This window comes from Lutra lutra, chromosome 1 (assembly GCF_902655055.1).
Source record: "Lutra lutra chromosome 1, mLutLut1.2, whole genome shotgun sequence".
In the NCBI taxonomy this organism is placed as follows: Eukaryota; Metazoa; Chordata; class Mammalia; order Carnivora; family Mustelidae; genus Lutra; species Lutra lutra.
The window spans coordinates 2,258,810-2,276,346 of NC_062278.1; the positions used below are offsets into that span (position 1 = coordinate 2,258,810).

Genomic DNA, 17,537 nt, shown 5'->3' on the forward strand with positions numbered 1-17,537 from the left:
TGAAGACGGCACAGCACTGACTGCACATGGGAGAAGGAACGCAGCAGAAGGAAGCCCGTCACATCGATGGCTCCCATGTGTGTTGAGAGGACCCTGGGGTCCCCGAGCCTCCAGCAGGGGACACGGAAGTCCCCTGTCTTTCCAGGATGTCTCGAGGAGGCACAATTGTCTTTTTATATTTCAACCCAATGACACAGGCTGAATTTGGAAGCAGGGACTCCGGCTGCCTCCTCTGCTGCCAGACATGAAAGAGACTCATATAAATACAAAACTGTGTCACTCTCCTCACTCCCTGGTTCAGCTGTGGAAGACGTAGCTTTTCTTCATAAAAAAGAGTATTTATGTTAGTATGAAATCGGCTTATTGTTTCTATTTAAATAGACTATTAAATAAATACTTTTAAATGTTCTCAGGGTTAGTTTCTAAAGCAGCCTACACGGACAGTAGGATTTCTTGGCCATGGCACTGCTGAGATTCCAGAAGCCAGCCCAGGCACGGCAGGCTCTCTGCCAGCATCCCTGCCTGCCCGCTGCTTGTCAGGAACAACGCCCTGCACCCACAGCCCCGCTAACCAAAAACATCTCCTGACGTGCCCGAGTGTCCCCTTGCTGGTGACGGGGCAATCGCCCCCAGCTGAGACCCACAATAGATAGGACTCACACAGATGCGCAAAAATCTCTCTGTGACCCTCGGTACGTCAAAGGTGTAAAGAGAACAGAAGTTCGAGAACCACTACTCTTTGCTTACAAATATGAGTACAAAAATGGGTTAAAAAATTATTAGCAAACCAAATCTAATAGAGCGTTAAAAAGACAATACATCATGACCAAGTGGGGTTTGGTCCGTGAATGCAAGGATGGTTTGATATCAGGAAATCTATCCATAAAATTCTATCTCTTCAACAAGAATGGTAACAAAATTCTACCTCACTTCTGGACAAAAACACTCAATAAAGTAAGAGTCAATTTGAAATATCCTATGTACACATCACGTGCTTCCCTGCACGCTGATACTCTCTCCACTACAAAGCCAGCACCTGACGCAGTGGAGAAACACGTAGCAGCATCCCAGCCAACGCCAGGAACGCAACGAGTGGCCATGACCTCCTGGGCCAGGTGTGTGGATGTGGACAGGATGCTCACTATGGACGCACAGCAGCAAACCAGTTCTCACCACAATAGCACGAAAGCACAGAAACCATTGTGACCAAATCTGGTTTAGATCAGGACTGAGGAACGGCTTGCTCTAGAAAACCAGGGGCTCTAACTATTGACAATAAGAAGGAAAGGAAAAAACAACGTGAGTATTCCATGAGCTGGGACATGCTTCTGGGCCCTGGCACCCTTGCTTCCACATCTAGGGCTGGAGAGGGAAGCCCGGCCACCCAGCCTTGGTGCCCAAGTATCTGTGGGCACGCCTCCTGAGTTCGGTTCATGTGGAGGTGAGCAGGAGAGGCGCTCAGGCAATGCCAGGAGCCATGCCTGAGAAGGTGGCTTGTGTGACCCCCAGGCCACAGGTGACACTTCTCCTGGGCACCCTGCCCTCTACCCTTCTGTCTCAACTAGAAGCCGTAGGGTAAAGCTGAACCACTGGCCAGACCTGCGGTGTTCCCAGACTGCAGTTCTATTCAGCAAGGGGCGGGAGAGGCCCAGCAGAAAGTGCCCCCCAACACGGCGGCCGGGCAGTCAGCAGAGTCACCCAGAAGCCCCAGCCCCGTTTGGTCTGTGTGCACTGTCCTTCCCACGCGGGAAGGAATGCAGCTCCACTAAAGAACACCGTGAGCCCATGTATATATGCACGTGAGGGTGCACCATTCCTTACCTGTGTTCCAGCAGAAGGAATACAGCATGGAATGTTCCAGGAAACAGACACCTGCTCCGTGGAAAGGGAATCGCCCAGGTCACTGTCCATCTACAGCCTCCCGTCATCTTCGCAACTTACATACAGCACCAGCCGCAACGGACACGGAGTGCCTGAGCCAAAGCTGTGGGCGGTGCGGTCTACGGTCAAGGGGTTGGGGGGGCGTGGACACTGCAGAGCCCCGAGGCCCATCGTCCCCCTCCACGGACCCCCAGCCAGCCCCTCGACACGGGAACGAGCACTACGAGGCTTCTGGAGCTGTGTACCTCCAGTCTGGAAAGCTCTGGCTCTAATACACAGAAAACGGGGTGACTGTGCTCGGAAACGGTAACGCAGACATTCCGCGCAGCGTGTGGGCGCGGGTGCAGGTCTGTGTACACGCGTGCTCCTGAACCTGCATGAACAAGGAAGTCTTCAAAATGAAGCCAAGCCATGTGGCGTAAAAACTTCGGACCAAGTTACAATCATCCGCACAGACGCAGGCTACGACATAGAAATGTGTTTTTGAAAACTCTACGTGCGGGCATGTCTTTATATGTATTTTTACCAGTTCTGGAAGGATCAACCACCGCCAGGGAAGAGAGAGGGAGTCTCGGTTATGTCTTACGTTCGGTTGTGTTCCATTTTCACAAGCGTGCATTATTTTATAATTAAAATTAAAATGTTAAGGAAAAGGAATTATCTTGCTGGGTTCTTAAATCCTAACCTTTTGCCCCTGCGGGGGTGACAACGGCGGATCCAATTACCCTGAGCACTGATAAGATTTGTTTTCTCAGGAGAAAAGCTTCCCTTACAGGATAATTGCCTTCCCGAGACACAACCCGGCCGGGCAAAGTCTGGGCCCTTTGCTTGGCCCCTCATACCACCTGCAAGGTCCAGAGAACTCCTCGTGCAGCAGGAACCACACCCTGAGCCCCAGGTGCCCGGAGCCACAGGGACCCTGTCCTTCCACGCCACTGGCTTTCTTGGACAGCCGTGTGCGGGCTCAGCTAGGAAGGCGCCTCCCCGCCTTACCACCTTGGGTAAGGTTCACAGGACACGCAGGCCACAGCGGGTTGGAGGGACCAGTGAGGCCCTTCGCCCTCTCTGGGGCACCCGTCGCGCTCCTTGGTGGACCAGTGCCCTGTGGCGGCCTGGTGTCTGCAGCCCCGGCTCTGGGCAGACGGCACATCGGTGGCCTTTACTCCTTAGTTCTCTGATGACGGAACAAGTGGCACACCTGCTTCCCTGCGTTTACTGGGTATTGGGACATCGTTTAGAGGGGCCAGTCAAGTCACAAATGAATGCAATGCCTTATTTCGACCCTGAGGGTTATCAGTATGGATGGGGACACAGGGGTCGCCGTTACACGCCGCCTGTACTGTCTGCTTGGTTTTGCTCGGCCGTTCCCGTCTGTGGAACTTAAGAAACCAAGAGAAGAACAGAGGGAAGGGAAAATAAAGTAAGAAGAAAGCAGAGAGGGAGACAAACCATGAGACACTCTTAATCACAGGAGACAAACAGGGTCGCTGCGGGGGTGGGGTGGGGGATGGGGTGACTGGGGGACGGGCATTCAGGAGGGCACGTGATGGGATGAGAAGTGGGTGTTGTACGCAGCTGGTGACTCCCTGACCTCCACCCCTGAAACTTAAGAAAAGACCAAAGTGGCACCGTCGTGGGTATACACACAGCCAAACGACTCCGAGGTGGGAACGTTAATTGAATCCTCCGGGACGCTCGGTCATAAATCAGATCTGGGAAGGGCCCCGCAGCTACCACCAGTCCTGCAAAGCACCGTGCTGCCAGCCTGCCACTCCTCCTCCCCGTCCTCCTGCCGGCCCTCAAGAGCAACTTTGCAGTCCCCGTCCCCAAAAATGAGGGAAATCAAACCGATTTCCAGCTTCGATCTCCCCAAACCCCATGTTGCCAGGAGAGGTCTGGCTGATGGCTGGTGAACCTTGGCTGCTGTCCCCCAGCAACAAGCCATCATCGGGGTCACACGCCTGCCATGCACGAGACACGGCGCTTCCCGGACCAAAAGGCTCTCGGCTGCACGCGGGGGTCCCGCACTACTGGCCGGAGCCCCGAAGAGGGAGAAAAGCTCCCAGGCCTGAGCGAAGGACCCCACGGCCAGACTGTAACCAGAGGGAAGGCACGCCCAGGAGCGGCTCAGGAGGTCACGGTGTGGTTTGGTTTTCTTCTGCGGACACCAGGAGCTCGCAACAATTTCGCAGTCAGACCACAAGCACTGTTAGCAAATCAATGGCGAGTCACGAAAGGCAAATGACCTTTTGTCGATTTGGAGCACTGGGGACGAGCCGCTCAGAGCAGCAGTTAGCGGTACGCCCCGTCTAGAGTGGCGCTGAGCCGCGAGGGGACCGTCGAGGGATACATCACTCTACGGAGACCGTCGACAAAGTGACTTGAGTTCAACAGCTGAAGTGAGGACCGGTCAGCGTGCACTGTAGCATCTGTATTTTGTACAAACCACGACTCCCAGCGTGGAAAGTATGAGGCCAGCCCGGGCTCCATCAGCCCCGCTCAAACCCTAAAGGTTGTTTTTACCAAACGGTGGCTGTCATTACCACTGAGGCGGTTAAACTCCGCGCCCACAATGTCCAGGCCTCGTCTGTGCGGAAAGTTCTCGTAAAGGCAGAGGAGGCCCTGTGCTCACGGCTCGACTGATGGGAAGGGAACCGGTCACTTGCCACCCAGTGGCGGCGGAGTCCAGGAAGGAGCGAGGGCACAGGAGGGAACCCGAGAGGAGGGTCCCCACGAGCTGGGAGTTGGGACACAAAGGATGGGACAGAGGCCTGGGTCGCTGGGGGCCACCCTGACGCTCTGTCCTCAGACCCAGACGAACCAGCGTCCACCAGACCGGGTGCTCTCCACCAGCGCCGCTGGTTATCACTGGGGCTGCTTATCCTCGGGGGAGGCCCACAGGAGCAGACCGGCCCATGCAAACACGGGCTCCCCTCCCGGCAAACATGCCCCCTGGCCTCCAGGTCGCCCGCCCACCCACCCCTGGACGTCGAAGCCGCACGACCACCCCCCGTCTCCTGACAAACAGACTCCTGGCCTCTCAGGTCTGCTACCGAAGTCCGGGTGTGGCTCTGTGAGGGACGGCGGCTATTACGCCCCGATGGAAGGTCCTGGGCCAGGCCCTGCTCTCAGCGTGGCCCCGTTTCTCACTCCGTTCAGCCCTCCCAGGAAAGAACAGAAGGGGAAAGCCCGTTACCAGGTCACCAAAATCACTGGATTTGGGACAAACAGAGACTTGTCACAGGAAACCTTTAAGGTATATGCCTCCTTGAGAAAATCAGCCGACGATGCAGTGAGGCCTGCCTGGGCCCCCCACGATTTCCCCCACACCGCCGAGGCCGGACCGGCAGGTGTGTGCTCGCAGGTGGGCACCCACGTCTGCCAGCGAGAGCCCACTCCAGAGCCCAGGTGGACCCACTCCAGCACTACTGTGGGGAACGGGGTCACCGCACCCTCGCACACACGCGTGCACACACACACCCGCACCTCCATCTCCTGACTCACCGAGGCCCGGGGCAACAGAGCCAGCGGGACAATCATCCTCACGGTCTCCAAGGTGAAGGTCTACAAGTGAGAGGTACAAACACGACTCCTTATGCCGGGCGGGAAACCCCCCGCCGGCCAGAGCACCTGTGGTCGGCGCTGCACAGAACGGAGCACACCCAGAGCAGCCGAGGGCCGCGTGAGCACACGGCACGGACTCAGGCCCAACCAGGAATGCGGCCTATTTGGGGCCTCTCGAGGGCCAGTCCTCCCTCCCCGCTGCCTGGGATGGAGGCCCAACAGACGGCTCCAGAATGAGCAAACCCACAGAGACCCAGAGGTGACACGCTGGGAAAGACCAAAGCAATTTCCCCTCCCTTGCAGGTGCGGAGCAGCCAAAGGTGGCCGCCGCCGTGGAGTGGAGCAGAACAGCCTCCAGCCTCCGGCTCCCCCACACGCAGAGCCCCACTCATGGCACCCCTGCCGACCCCACGGGTGCAGCCCCTCTCTGGCCCCATGCTGGCCTGGGACCCACAAAGCGAAAAGCACAGGCTTACTGGCTAATCATGGTTTTTGTTTCCATTGGTTTTAAACCGTGGCAAAACCTACACAAATTTCACATCTTCACCATGTCTAAGTGTCCAGGTCAGTGGTGCTCGGAACATCCACACTGCTGTGCCACCATCCCCACCGTCCACGTGCAGGGCTCCTTCCACCTCCCTGGACAGGAGCTCCGTCCTCAGGAAATGCGGACGCCCCCTCCCCAGCCGCCCCACTGTGTCCCTGGGGCTCTCAGCGCCCTGGGGACGGCGTGTCAGTGCACTGACACAGGCTTCGTCCTCCCGTGTCTGGTTCCCGTCACTGAGCATGACATCATCAAGGCTCATCCGTGCCGTGGCGTGGGTCAGAACGTCGTTCCCAAGGCTGAACAACATTCCACTCTGTGCGGAGACCATACTCTCCTGTCGACCTTACGGCTTCACACTCAGGTCTGTGATCCGCTTTGAGTTCATTTGTCCAAATGGGATAAAGGAAGGTGCAGACTGGTTTCTGCATTTGGGGGTCCCAGAGTCCTGGCTCTGCCTCCATTGGGTCACGTTGGCACTTTCGTTGGAAATCAGCAGACTAGGAAGCTGTGGGTTTGCTTCTGGAGCCTTCGCTGTGCCGCTGATCTTCAGGTGTACGGTTCGGCCAGTTCCACGATGTCCGTAACGCTCAAGCAGGGGAGGAAGTCTCAAAATGGGTCGTCTTTTGTCTCTTCAAAATCATTCTGGCCCTTCTAGGTCACTGGATTTGTGTCTGACTTTTAGAATAGGCTTGGAGGGATGCCCGGGTGGCTCAGTGGGTTAAGCCTCTGCCTTCGGCTCAGGTCATGGTTTCAGGGTCCTGGGATCGAGCCCCGCATCGGGCTCTCTGCTCAGCGGGGAGCCTGCTTCCCACACCACCCTCCGCCTGCCTCTCTGCCTGCTTGTGATCTCTGTCTGTCAGATAAATAATTAAAAATCTTAAAAAAAAAAAAATAGAATAGGCTTGGAAGTTTCTACAAAATCCCTTGCCAGGATTTTGATTGTGATCACACTGAATCTACAGGTCAATTTTGGTAGAATTAACATTTCAATAACGTTGGCCTCCTGGCCAGTAACAGACGATGGGTCTCCTTGTTTAGTCTTTAATTTCTCAGCACATTTTTTGCTTATATCTATCCCTAAGAATTTCATATTTTTGAAGCTCTTATAAATGGTGTTTTATTACAGTTTGAGTTGTTCGATGATAGTATACAGAAATAATATTAATTTTGTCAGACTGAACTGTACCCTGTAAATTCACTAAATGCACCTATTCTAGTAGCTTTTTTAATAGATTTTTAAAGGATTTTCCACATAAGCCATCATGCCACCTGTGAATAAAGACAATTTTACTTCTTTTCCATTGTGGACATCCTTTATCTGTTTTTCTTGCCATACTTTTCTAGCATAATGTTGAGCAGAAGTGGTGAGAGAGACACCCTTGCCTTTCTCCCAATACGAGAAGGAAAACCCTGGTCTCCCACCATTACGTATGGTATTAGCTGCAGGCTTGCGCAGACGCCCTCTCTCAGACTTCGATGCCCACTTGTTAGACTGCTGAGAGCTTGTGGGGTTTTTTAGCATAAATGAGTATTAAAGTTTGTCAAAGGCTTTTTTTTTTTCCTTATTAGAATAGTTACATGGTTTTCTTTTTAGTCTGTTAATGCAGCGAATTACAGGAATTCATTTTAAATGTTAAACCAACCTTGCATTCCTGGGGAAACTCACCCTTGGTCACGATGCAGTGTCCATTTTACATGTTGTTGGACTTGACTTGTTAAGATGTTCCAACTCATTCGTTCACAAGGGATACTGGTCCACAGTGTTTGCCTGGATTACATACCAGGGCAATGCTGACCTCATGGAGTGGGCTGAGTACTCACCCTCTTCCAATGACTGAAGGACCTTGTGCAGCATTATTATTATTTCTTCCTTCAGTGTCTAATAGAATTCAATGAAGTCATCTGGACCAAGTGTTTTCTCTGTTGACAGACTTTTATATATAAATTCAATTTTTCAATAGATACAAGGTTATTTGGGTTATCGACTTGACCTGAGTACATTTCAGTGATTTGCATCTTTCCAGGGATTTGCCCATTTCATCCATGTTCTAAAATTTCCCCACACAAAGCTTTTCAGAATATTCCCTTGCCATCATTTTAACACCTATGAGATACGTAGTGATTTCTCATCTCTCGTTTCTGATTTTGGTAATTTTCTTCTCTTTCTTTTCTGATCAGTCTAACTAGGAGTTTATCAATTTTAATGATCGTTTCAAAGAACCAACTTTGGGGGTTTCTCTCCTATTGTTTTCTATTTCATGGATTTCAGCTCTTTGCTATCTCTTTCCTGTATTTGCTTTTTCTTAAGGTTGAAGCTTAAATCATTGACTTGAGAACTGCTTTATGTTCTAATATATTTAATGCTATAAATCTCCCTCTGAGCACAGTTTTACCTGCACCCCACAAATTCTGATACACGATGTGTCTACTTTCACTAAGTTCAAAACGGTGCCTAGTTTCCTTCATGATCTCCTCTTTGAACTGGGAATAACTATGCTTATTTTGTTCCCAAATATTTCGGGATTTTTCCAGATATCACTGAGACTTGTTCTATCGTCCAGAACATGGTCTGTCTCAGTGGACATTCTGCACGTGAGTTCCATTGTTGCCGCGAGCTGGGGTGCTGGTCTACAGACACAAGCAACACAAGGGGGGAGGCAGCATGGTTCAAGTCTTCTACATCTTTACTGATGTTGTGTCTACTTGTCCTATCAGTTATTGGGACAGGAGTGCTTAAGTCTCCAATGGTAACAGATCTGTAGGTCTCCTTTCAGTAGATCATTTTGTGCCACTTGTATTTTGAGGTTCTGTTATTAAGTGCATACCTATTCAATAGGTTATGCTTTCTTGATGAGCTTCCTGCCTTTACCAGGATAACGTATCATTCTTATTCCTGGAAATACTTCTGGTCCTGAAATCTAAGTTATGCGACTCAACCATCTTTAGACAAGTATTTGTGCAATACATGCCTTTCCAACGCTTTCCTTCAAACCACATCTTTAGGGACGCCTGGGTGGCTCAGTCAGTTAAGCGTCCAACTCTTGGTACATGTCTTTCCAACATTTTCCTTTAAACTGTGTCTTCAGGGGCGCCTGGGTGGCTCAGTCAGTTAAGCACCCAACTCTTGGTTTTGGCTCAGGTCGTGATCTCAGAGTACTGGGATCAAGTCCTGTGTTGGGCTCCCTGCTCAGCAGGACGTCTGCTTCTCCCTCTCCCTCTGCCCCTCCCACCCCCACTTGTGCCTACGCATGCACAGTCTCTCAAATAATGTTTTAAAAAATAAACTGTGTTTTATATTTAATGCAAATAGCACTTTCATTGAATCTTTTTGATCTGACAACCTCTGACAAAATGTCTCTTTTTTGGAGTTTTCAGATCATTTGCATCTGATGAGACTGTCAGTATGGTTGGGTTTAAATCCATCATCTTTCCATTTGTCCAAATTTCTTGGCTTCATTTTTTTTTTTTTTTTTACACTGTCTTCTTCTGGACTCGTGGTTTTTAAACAACTCAATTTGATCTTTACTAGAGCCTGTTACCAGCCCTCCCTGCCGTTTTGGAGGGCTGTCCCAGGGTTTACAGCAAACCCTCAGTACATCACTGCCTACCTTCCAATATTTTAACACTTCACGTTCATTTGAAGAACTTTATAACAGTTTCCATTTTGTTCCTCCTGGACTTTGCGCTACATTGTTGCAGACCTTTTTGCTTCCACTAACATTGCGAACTCTACAAATGTCATTATTATCTTCAAACTGTAAATCATCTGTTTGTTTTTTTAACACGAGGGGACACGTGGCTTTTCTACTTGTCTGCACTTCTGCGCTCCGTTCCTTCAGATCCAGATTTCTGGCTCCTCCCTGAAGAAGGCCCTTCACAGTCCCAGGGAGAGTCCTCTGGAGAGACATTCTTGCAGCTTTTAATCCGAAAAGTCTTTCTTTTATCTCCACTTCGGATCGATATTCTGTTGTCTGTAGGACTGTAGCTAGAAGATTTCCTCCCCTCAGGATTTGGAGGAGGCTCCATCTTCGGGATCGCGCGGCTTTGGACGGGAAGTGAGCTCTCATTTCGTCTTCGTTCCTCTGTGCATTGTAGGGTTTTGCCTCTGGCTCTTCTAGGATTTTTCTACTGTTAACATTTCCAGAAAGTTGGTTACGATGTGCCCTTGTGCGGTTTTCTTCCCATTTCTTCTGCCTGGAGTTTGCTGATCTTCCTAGAAACGAGCTTTCATCAGATGCAGAGAATTCTAACTACTATTTTCTTCAAATATCTCCCACCACACACACCTCTTCTCTGAATTCAACTTCACATGCGCTTCCACCCCATATGGTCCCCCCGCCCAACTCTGTTCCTTTTTTCCATCCCTGCTGTTTTCCAAGTTTCACTGGAGGAAGCTTCTAGGGTTATCTCTTCACAAATACCAATCTTGTCTCTACAAAGTCTGACCTAGTCTGAAGTCCAGTGCATTTTCTGGAAGACTCAGTGGGTCTTTCCCAAACCTTCCGCTTTCTCCTTGTTCACGTTTTTCCTGTGTCACCGACACAAGGCGCGTTTCTGCAACTGACATTTCAACAGCCTCGCCTGCTGATCCCACCGTCTGGACGGATCTCTTTCTCATTGTTGATTTCTCTCCTCTCCTGGGTTACATTGTCTCCCTTGCAGGGCACGTGATTTTTGATCGGCTCCAGACGTCTCAAACTTGCTGTTGTCAGAGCCCGTTTTTGATGTGGTCGTCCTGGTGAGGCCTTTCTCGAGGATGTAGTTCAATCACTCAGAATCAGTTGGACGCTTCAAGGCTTGCTGTCAGCTTTGTCAGCTGGGTCCTGAGCTGGCTGCGTCCGGGGCGAAGGCAATGAGCTCAGAGGACTCTACCCCACGCCCTTTGGACTGTGAGGTCTTCCCACGTGTCTGGTGAGAACACAGACTTCATTCCCCGGGTCAACCACAAAAACCTACTCACTCCGGCGCCTTCTGCCCTCATCTTGGTGGTACCTGCACACATACGCACGGACCAGCACTCACCCAAAGATCAGGAAGACCCCCTGGAGGTCCTCTCTAGAGCCCTGTCCCCATACAATCCCCTCAACTCCACTGTTTCCCCCACAAATTCTAGCCTCAGTGGAAACCCTTTGACGCCAAATTGTCTCCAGCTGGTCCTGGGCTCCCGCCCCTGGGCTCAACTAGACACTGTGGGCAAGATTTCGGGAGGCCAGGGGCCCCCTCGCAGGGACAGCTGCCCCGTGCCCAGCTGTGCAGCCTCTGACACCTACAGCCTTGCACACCTGTTGGCTTTCCTGCTCTTTCAGGCAGGATCTGAAACCCAGTCCCTGTCTCCCCATCTTGGCTACAAGTCAGGGATGAAACCTTGTAATCTTTTTTTTTGAAACCTTGTGTTTTTAATTCAATTTCCCACTGATCCCTCGTGCAAGACTCCGGTGCACTTAAACGGTGTATCCCATTGGAGCCGCACCGAGCTGTACGTCAGCCTAAAGCAGGGCTTCCGTCACCAGGACGGGCCCGACCACCGCGCAGCTCACTACAGCCAGCCCTCGGAAAGAACAAAGGCATTTACCTCTCTCTGGTCTCAGCTCTCCCCTCTCAATGGAAGCATCTCATCAGAAGCGCGTCTGCTATTTCAGAAGGAACGCTGGGGTTGCGCGCTGCTCCTGGGAACCGGGAACGGCGAGCCTGCGGCCAATTAGCCTAAAGAGAAGCCCGGCCCGAAGACACACCGAGCGCTGAAAACACCTGGACCCGCTCACGGCCCTTCTCCTCAATCCACCATCGCTTCCCGATTTATTCAGTGAGGTCAGGGGCATCGCTGACGTCCTGTCCCGAGTAGCTCACCAGCCAAGGTCACCTTCCTCCTGACACGGCGCTGGGGCTGAGGCAGACACTCCGGAGGTCAGGAGGTGTCTGAGAAGTCTCCAGACCAGCGGCTGAAGCTCCAGGATGTGGGGCTGGGGGGGCGCGGGAGCAGCAGCTCAGGGGAAGGCGTGTCTTGGGGCGCCGGCGGGGCCTTGCCGCAGGGGCAGTGGGACCCCCTCCTCCTCGCCCCTTCCCGGCGTTCACAAAGCCGAGGGCCCAGTCCCGGACTCGTCAGAGGCGGGCAAGTCCTTTGTCAAGCATGTGACCTGAAAATATCTTCTCCTAGCCCGCGGGTCATCTTTTTGCTTTCCTGGTGGCGTCCTGTGAAGCACAAAGGTTTTTCATTTTGATCTTAAAAGCAGCCCCAGAAAAGACAGATTACCTTCAAAAACAGGGAGCCCGGCAATGGTTTCTTAGCGTACAAAGGATGGCAAAGGCCGGTGCACAGATCCCCAACGACAAGAAGGACCCCCCACGACCCGAGAAGCCCCCAGAGGGGCAGGGAAGCCTTTCAGGGACACAGAAGCAGGAAGCATCGGACGGAAGGAGTCGCTAACACACACGTGCTTCGAGCGGAAGTGTTCTCACGTGGAAAACCGGAGACGCAAATCGGAATAAAAAGCCAAGGAAGTGGCAAATACGCCTACAAACCTGAACCAAGAAGTAACACAGCAGAGTGTCTGGTGAGGTTAAAAAACCACTAAACACACAACACGTGGGTCGGGAAGGGGCACGAGCCGAGTCCCTGGACCAGCCCCGAGAGTAAGAACGGCTTAACGTCGGATAACGGACAGCTACGGATGTTCTAAATTCCGGAAAAACCATCGAAAGCAGAGTCTATAACTTCCAAAGTGCTAGAGAGCATAAAGATGAAAAGATCAGTAATTATCTTAAAAAAACAAACAAACAAAAAAAGCAGGAGGGAGAAGGATGGGGGAAACACGGCACAGATAAAACAGTGAGCAAAATGCAAGGTCACAGGAGTGCCTGGGTGGCTCAGTGGGTTAAGCCTCTGCCGTCAGCTCCTGTCATGATCCCAGGGTCCTGGGATCGAGCCCCACATCGGGCTCTCTGCTCACCGGGGAGCCTGCTTCCTCCTCTCTCTCTGCCTGCCTCTCTGCCTGCTTGTGATCTCTGTCTGTCAAATAAAATAAAATAAAATCTTTTTAAAAAAATGCGAGGTGACAGACTGAAACTCTGTGCATCAGTAATCACGTTTAAAGGAGCCTGTATAAAGGCTCCAGTTAAAAAAATGTTTTTTGATTGATCGTCAGACTTTGAAAAAACAAATGCCAAACTTTAATTTAAAAGAACTTTAATCATATGCTACTTCTGAGGCACATCTATGACACGAAGAGACAGAAAGGTTAAAAGCAGGAGAAGCATGGAGGCACCTGCTAAGCCGTGGGCGCTGGTTCCGCGTGTGATTTCAGAGCAGCGTAAAGCCCAGAGCATCACAGCGGGAAAGGCCACGTCTTCGTCCTCGTAGCAGACGCTCCAGCCACGAGGAGGATACAATAATTCAGAAACCGTCTCGCTAATAACACAGCCCTCGAACACATAAAGCGAGTGGGTGTCAGTGCAAGGATAAGGTAAATCCGAGGATGTGACGGGACCGGTTCTCCGACAGAGCAGGGACACCTAAGAAAGAAACCAACAAGGACAAGGACTCATACGCATGTTCTGGGAGGGGCCAGACCAGAAACACCAAACGGTCTTTACCACAACCGCTCAACTCTGTCCTCCTGCAAAGCAGCCACGAACGACACGGAAACCAATGAGTGTCTCTGGGACCCCATAAAACTTTATTTATAGAAACAGGTGCTGGGTGCCTGGGTGGCTCAGTTAGTTAAACGCCTGCCCTCGGCTCAGGTCATGATCCCAAGGTCCTGGGATTGAGCCCTGCATCGGGCTCTCTGCTCAGCACAAACCCTGCTTCTCCTTCTCCTCCTCCTTCTGCCCCTCCGCGCTGTTCTGCTCTCTCTCTCGAATAAATAAAATCCTAAAAAAAAAAAAAAGAAGAAGAAGAAGAAGAAAAGAAGAGGTGTCAAGCCAGATTTGGCCAATGGGCTTTAGTTTGCCAACCTGACATAGGTTTGAATACCGGGATGCATAAACTTTATGCACCTATACAGAACACGCCCCCACCAACGGCAGAATGTCATCTTTTCAAGGACACAGAGGACATTCCCAAAACTGAACCAGATGCTGGGCCATAAAGCAAGTCTCAACAAATTTCCAAAGACAAGCACCAGTCAGAGCATAATCTTTGACCACAGTTCCCTGAAGCTAAAAACAATAATAATTTCATTTGTTTTTTTAAAGATTTTACTTATTTGACAGATGGAGATCACAAGTAGGCAGAGAGGCAGGCAGAGAGAGAGGGAGGGAAGCAGGCTCCCTGCTGAGCAGAGAGACCGATGTGGGGCTCGATCCCAGGACCCTGAGATCATGACCTGAGCCCAAGGCAGAGGCTTAACCCACTGAGCCCCCAGGCGCCCCAAAATAATAATAATTTTAAAAGGCAACAAAAAGATGTTTGGGAAAATCTCCATATGTTTAGAAATGCAAAATAGTTATCAATGGTGAAAAAAATGTACGTATTTAAAAATCCACTGAATGGAAGAGTAACAAAGGATTTCCTGTCACAACTTATAAAGGCTTGAACAGTCCAGATCATCATCATCATGGAGGGGTGACACCTAAGTGCACAGCAGGAAATTGTAAGAGGCTGAAAACAAAGGAGACAAAATACAACTCACAAAGTTAGAGAAACAAAAAGCACAGGAAAAAGGAAATAATTTAAAAAGCAGAAATTAATGAACTAAAAACTGTACAGAAAGGCAGGAAGTTAGCTCCTTGAAAGGATCGCTGAAACTGATGGAGTTCGGACAAGAGGGACAAGACTGAGAAGGAGACGCATGAATAATGGGAAAAGAGCCCAGTGCTGCGGGGTTTCTGAGACCCCGGGGGCTTGAGGAGTAGCTGTCGGGGAACCGACTTCCAACGAAGCCGAAAGGACAAGTCCTGGAAAGAATGATTGACAAGAAGCTTAAGGAGACGAAAACCCAAACAGCCACAGCCAGGACGGCCACCTCTGCGTGCGGCGGGCGACTGGGCAGCGGCTGCGGAACCGGACAGCACGTCTCCATCCAAATCAGTGGCACCAGACAGCAGCCCGCGAGCGTGGGAGAGACACGGGGCAGGATGTTAGTGATTCTGCAGGTGCCCGGGAGGTGGGGGCCGCTGGTCCTGCCCGGAGGCCACCCACCGGGGACATTGGCACCCCTGTGCCAGGCTCTGGTGACTTGGGTTGTGAAGGGGACAGGGGAGGGGAGGGCAGATGCGGGAATGAGAGAGATGGCGCACACGGTCAGCGCAGCAGGGTGTCCACGGTCCAGGTGGGACCTCAGCCGGGGGGCAGTGACCACACAGGACACGTGGCCACACAGGCTCGCTTAGACCGGGAAGCGCAGGTGCTTCTCCCAGAGGGGCAGCAAGAATGCAGGGGCAGCCGGAGGGGCCGGGGTCCCGCACCACGGTGTGTTCTCCAGCTGGAAGCGTAATTGCTGACAAAGGCCACTACCTACATCGCCTGCCCTCAAACGTTCCCATGACAGAGAGGGGGGGGAAGGACAGGGTGGGGGAGGGGAAGGAGGGACGGAGGGGGTCACCAACTGTACTTGGGGCCTGGTCCCCAGCCCTGGAGACTATTTGGGGAGGTTCATGAAGGCTCTGATCAGGGTCACAGATGCCTGGGGACAGTGGTGACCAATGGGTCAGAGGTGCCTCTTCTAGGAGACAGAGCCAAAGGCTGCTGGGGGGAAGTCCCCAGGACCCAGCTGGCCCTCCTGCAGGTGGCTTGCAGAGACTCCAGAACCAGGCCGGCGGGGTCCCAGGGACCTCCGACCATCAGCTTGTGGTCTGCTGGCCATGCTGTCCTGGGGCCGTCTGACCGGGGACGCCCAGGACTCCAGGGTCCCAGCACCTGCAGGAGGCAGAGCCACCGGCCAGGAGGGAAGAAGATATGACCTCCTTTGTGTCACGGGTGCCCAGTCCAGTGCAAGTCAGGGCTTCTCCCCACAGACACCACCACAGCGGGGGCCGGCTGGCCCTTCATGCCTCTGGGGCCTTCGTGCGGGTGTGGCTCCCGGGGCCAGCGTCAGCCCCTGGCTGGCCCCACGGCCACTCGGTGTCTGCTCCCGTGGCACAGACACACATGGTCTGTGCGACAAGGGAGAGCCTGTGTCCAGGGCCCGGGCCTGGGAGGCAGCTTGGCGGCCGGCCTGCCATCCCCAAGGCCCCAAGGCTGGAGGTGACAGGAGGAGCTGGGGGGCAGCTTCCCGAAGCCCAGCCCAAGCACGGGCGGAGGCGGCTTGGACCACCGCACACCTGTGGCCGGAGAAACCCGCTGGCCCTCTGCAAAGGAGGTGCCCACCCAGAACGTTCCAGGAGCGCAGCCGCCCACGAGATGCGCCTGGGAAGACGCGGTGTGCCTTGTCAACCCAGCGCAACCCCGGGGAGGCGTGGGGCTCCCACCCGGCCTCTCTCAGGCGCACCTGCCACAGGCAAGCACGGCCCCCTCTGTCTCCTAGTGTAGACGCACCCCAGCATTTCCACAGTGGAAGACAGACACAGCCTTTAAAATTCTGGGTGTGGACTCGCTCCACGGTCCCCGTCTACACGGTGTGGGAACCGCCATAGGATACTTTACGAAGAAGAGCGAACCCACTGGGCGGTCGGTATCGGCCAGACCCGCTGCGAGCACTTCCCGTGGAACAGGCCCGCCTGCACGAGGACGCACAGGGTCCGGCGGGCGGACACACACGAGCCTCGCCCCCTCGCTCTGGGGCTGCGGGTCTCAGAGAGGAGGGGCCGCCCGCCCCCGCCCCGGGAAGCTCCCGGGAACCAGGACCAGCGCCGTCTAGCAGGAACAGGACGTGCGCCGCAGAGGCAAGGCCCTTCAATTTCACATTCTCCCGCGGCCACATTAAAAAAGCCACAAGAAACAGGCAAAAATCATGTAGTCACAGTTTATTTAACCCAAATAGTCCAAAATAGTGTCATTTCAACCTCTGATCAATATAAAAGAACATGACGGAGACATTTCACATCCCTTTTTTTTGTACTAAGTCTTCGAATGGATGCACCTTTCACGGTGAGAACACATCGAAATCAGAGTGGGCCGCCTCCAGCGTGACCCCGTGGGACGTGACCCCCGTGGGACGTGGCCCCCAGGGGACGTGGCCTCGGGCACTACCTCAGGCAGCATGAGGTCAGATATGACGCACTCTTAGGATCGTCTTCCGCCCACTTCCCTTTTCCATGTATGTGGTTTTTAGAAGCTTTTAGTTTCCCTAGTTCTCTCGCTTCGACTGTGTCTGTGATGAGTTCTTTCCTCCGCTGGTTCGTAGGCTCAGGGGGTTCGATGTTTTATGTGTTTTCTTTTCCTAATCATTTCCTAATTTAAAAAAAAGCCAACTCATTCTTGGAAATACAATATAATCACAAGTTACGGAATTAGATAAAATTATTAAACACTTCCAATTTCCTTGTTCTTCTATAAAACTTGGGAGAAGAGAAAACCAATCTCTTACTGGAAATAAATGCGTAATAAACAACAAAGAATAAAGGACGAGTAATCATCATTGGTCCCTTTTCAAGTTCCTTCTTTTCC

At 52.4% G+C, this 17,537-nt stretch overlaps 1 protein-coding gene across 2 annotated transcripts in view; it reads right to left on the reverse strand.

The window, feature by feature from the left end:
* AGPAT3 (1-acylglycerol-3-phosphate O-acyltransferase 3) overlaps positions 1-17,537 on the reverse strand; it is an 82,284-nt gene that overhangs the window by 52,283 nt on the left and 12,464 nt on the right. The window contains exon 1 of one of the 2 annotated variants that reach the window (XM_047718891.1): positions 11,565-11,824. The exons of the other annotated variant lie outside the window; for it this stretch is intronic. The gene's annotated coding sequence lies outside the window, so the exon portion shown is untranslated. Of the gene's footprint in view, positions 1-11,564; positions 11,825-17,537 lie in introns of those variants that run through there. 2 annotated transcript variants of the gene reach the window in all.